The following is a 4,101-nucleotide window of genomic DNA, read 5'->3' on the forward strand; positions in this document are numbered from 1 at the left end:
TTCTTTGCTTCCATATGTTTTAATATCTCAGAAGCCATTTTCCTAGGGTTGATATCTACCACTCCTAAAACACTTGCGTTGGCGGGGATCTAGGTATTTCCCCTGTTTTAACCTTTTACATCTGCTGCAGGTGCTGAGAGGGCCAAACAGAGCCCTGTTTACCCTTCTTAACTCTCCTGGTTCATGCAGGAGCCAGAAGCCCTCCAGGTGTCTTTGGCATAAAGGGGGCCAACCCGTCAAACCAGGTGCTTAAATAACTGCCGGAGGGGCCAGAGGAGGGCTCCGGAGACTGTCACAGGAACTGCTCTTTTCAAGAATAGAACACAGGAAGCGGATTTGGCCAATGGATAGCGTGTCTGCCTACCACATGGGAGGTCCAAGGTTCAAACCCAGAGCCTCCTGACACATGTGGAGCTGGCCCACGTGCAGTGCTGATGCGCACAAGGAGTGCCGTGCCACGCAGGGGTATCCCCCGCGTAGGGGAGCCCCACGCGCAAGGAGTGCACCCCGTAAGGAGAGCTGCCCAGCGCAAAAGAAAGTGCAGCCTGCCCAGGAATGGCGCTGCACACACGGAGAGCTGACACAGCAAGATGACGCAACAGAAAGATACACAGATTCCCGTGCCGGCCAGTGACAAGAATACAAGCAGACACAGAAGAACACACAGCAAATGGACACAGAGAGCAGACAACCGGGGGGAAGAGGGAGAGAGATAGATAAAAATAAATCTTTAAAAAAAAAAGAACAGAACTCACCAGTAAGCGGGCCCAGAAAGCTACCCCCGGCCACTGCCGTGGACACCTCTTAAGATCCATGTCGGCACAACCTTGCCTGACGGTGGAAACCCCAAAGCAGAAAAAAATGAGCGCATTAATTGTTGCCACCTGCAGGGCGTCTGTGAAATGCCACTTCTTAACGCCCTGTCCTCGGCAGCGGAGGAGGACCATCAGCACGGGGCCGCCGTGGCAGCCGAAGCCCACTGTGTTGTCCCAGCACCGAAGACGACACTCAGCCCGGGTAGGTGCTCGGTGACGTCTCTGCTGTGAAAACGCCTGTGGCCCTCGTGGGAGACAATCTGCAGTGAGTGCGACAAGGTCAAGGAAATAAGTCTCGAGGCAGTACAGCAGAAGTGGCAATTCTCTGATTAGGAAGACAGAGAAGGACTTTCCTGAGGGCTATTATTAAGCATCTAACACACTAAAAGATATTTAGTGGGGAATTCCGTCAACTTTACTGTTTTTCTGTCCAACCCTCATCCCCCTCCCGTATATGGCATTTGTTGATGACTATTTCTTCTCCCTGCTACCCCAACTAGTGTTTTTGGAATACTATCCTGTGTACTAGTTCCCCAGGACAGGATCCAGTCCCACTGGTGTAAAATTTAGGTAACTTGGGGTCCTCAAAGAAATCTGTAGACTCTACCATTGCTGCTATACACATTAGACTCTCAAAAGGAATAAATAAGATGAGAATGTATCTGAAAATGTTTTGTTATATAGGGACCACCATGATGAAGAGGGTTCTAAATTTGGAGGAAGCTGGGGGAAGTGTTTTAACATTCCAGCTTACAGAATCTTTGACTTTGGCCTTGGGTGGAACATTGTTGGATTCTTACTCATGCAGAAAGGATACCACATGATCAATAAAGGCTAATATTCTTCCGATGAAATGGTCCTGCATGTTATACTAGGTCCTCATCAACAGAGGATGGGATGTTTGGGCAGCGACTTGACATACTGAGTGGGATTTTAGCAACTGTGCTAACAGGAACATAGGTCTTGAGTAGAAAAAGTATGGGGTAGATTTTTGTGGGTTACTCTTGGTTCGATAGTGTTTTAACACAAAGATTGTTTGAGAAGGAATGTAATAGGATAGGAGGTTGAAAGAAGCCATTTAGGGCCATACCAAGGAATTTGGAGATTTTGTGTAGAAATGACATGAAGAAAGGAAAGGGGAGAAGATTGGTAGTTTTTGAGCAGTAAAGGGAATTGGGACAACCTGGGCGTCAAGAACATGGCACAGGGAGGTCAGATTGGGGTGGATGGGATGAAGTCTAGGACAACGGGGAGCCTCCTTGTAGTCCAGGCAGGAGAGGATGAGGGCCTGGGCCGAGGTCCAACACTGAGGAAGCTGGAGGGGAGGAGTGAACATGGCGCTTAGGTGCTCGTGTGGACAGAGTGAGGAGGGGCCGTTGCAGGGCTAAGCTTCGGAAATCTTGGTTTTGATGTGCTTATGAACAAAGCCATCCTTAGGGAAGGTTCTCAGTTATAAGTTTGGAAAACCCTGCCCTCAAGTCAAAGCTGGAGGTGTAGATTCCATAGTTGGCAACTTTGAGATGAAGCTATCCATCACTGTGAATAAAAGCAGCAAGTAGGAGAATGGAGAGTGGGAAGAGGGCACAAGCTCTGCCTTTGAATGTCCCTTAGGAGTAATTCTTGGAAGTGGGATTAGTGGGTAGAGGCTACGTGTATTTTTATGCCTTCTAATATGTGTTGCCAAATTGCTCTCCAAAAGGACTGTATCAACTTATAATGCCACAAACTAGCAATATACAAATAGATCTCTATTAAATTTTAAAATCTGTGTACTGTGCTTTGAACCTTCCTTGGTTTCCTGAGATAAATATGGTTTCATCAAGATGAGTTGTTCTGTGAAGGCATGGCCTCATTTTCTTTATCAGAACTGTACTAGGTTCCCTTGCCTTTGCCATTATTCTCATCATGGTCAGCAGCAGCAGCCCCATCCCCATTGACACCACTCTCACATTAGCAGCGGAACTGCAGTGTATCCAGTGCCCCACGTCGTCAGGGTGCTTAGGGAAGCCTTGATGCCAAGGACATAGTGGAACTTCATGTATCTGTGCCCTATTATTTCCAGTCTCTGGTATATTCAGAGACTAGAAGTGACAAGGTGTCTGGAGCAGGGAAGAGCATGAGGTGGGTTGAGAGCTGAGAAAACACGGAACAAAAGGTGAGGCAACAAGGGGAGAAAAGGCAGGGTGGAAAGGACCAGGACAAGAGCTAGCTCATGTCCCAAGATGAGCTGCGGAGCATGGCTTCACAGAGTCCATGGTTCTGTGCAGTCGCTGAACAAACCAAGCCTACAAGGGTAGCCCCATAGTTTCACACTCATTTATCTTGTTTCCCAACCTCTAACACCGATCAGGAAGTGGCTCTGACCTGACTCCCATAGACCTCACCACAATTCTGGACCCACCTGCAGTCCTGCTTCATGTGTACTTAGAGGCCAAGGTTGAGGTTTGGGTAAGAGAAGACAAGGCATCCTGCCCTGCCCACAGAAGCATTTTGAGAACTATTGGATTGACTGCACTTCTCTCCTTTGAGCAGTTGGCCCTTTGCTGTGCTGTGTTCACAAGTCACACACCTAATACACACAGGGACAAGTGCTTCTGCCTTGGTGAATACCACTGGAGAAACTCACCTCCACCTCACAAGCAAGGAAGTTGACAAAGAACAATTTGTAGGGTGGACACTTCCCCTTGCCCCAGTGCTTCTATTAGTCTTTTACAAAGTGCAATTTTCATGATGTAAATACTATGTTTTAATGAATTTTTATGTGTCTATTGATTCAATTAGCAACAATGACTTGCACGACATTATGAGTGGAGTTTAGATAACAATTCACATGCGCTTCCACTGAGAGTGTGAACATGATCAACGGCCTCACGCATGTGGCAAATAAAACATTTGACAAGCAATCTTCTGATTTTAATAACAAGAAACATTTTCAGGGAAGAGAATCAGGGAGGAAAATAAATCTAGTTTTATAGAGCAGAAAAGGCAATGAAACACCATATGAGAATGCAAAGTATGTGTGCAGTAAGATTACCATCACAGGTGATTTCAATTATTCCTGGCTAATTGAAAATGTCTCACATACCCAGCACCACAGCCACCCTAAGAAAGGCAGGCGGAAGTGAGCTTGGCTGTTTCTGATGCAGAAGCTCCCCGGAGCAAAGCTCTGCATTTCTAACCATGGACCAAGATGGCGCCTGCAAATTAGGATTAGCCAAGACACCAAGGTCAAATAGAGCTGCGGCTTTATTACCGTGATGACAGGGGATTTAATTTACAGCCAGCA

Source organism: Dasypus novemcinctus, chromosome 6, assembly GCF_030445035.2.
Source record: "Dasypus novemcinctus isolate mDasNov1 chromosome 6, mDasNov1.1.hap2, whole genome shotgun sequence".
NCBI lineage: Eukaryota > Metazoa > Chordata > Mammalia > Cingulata > Dasypodidae > Dasypus > Dasypus novemcinctus.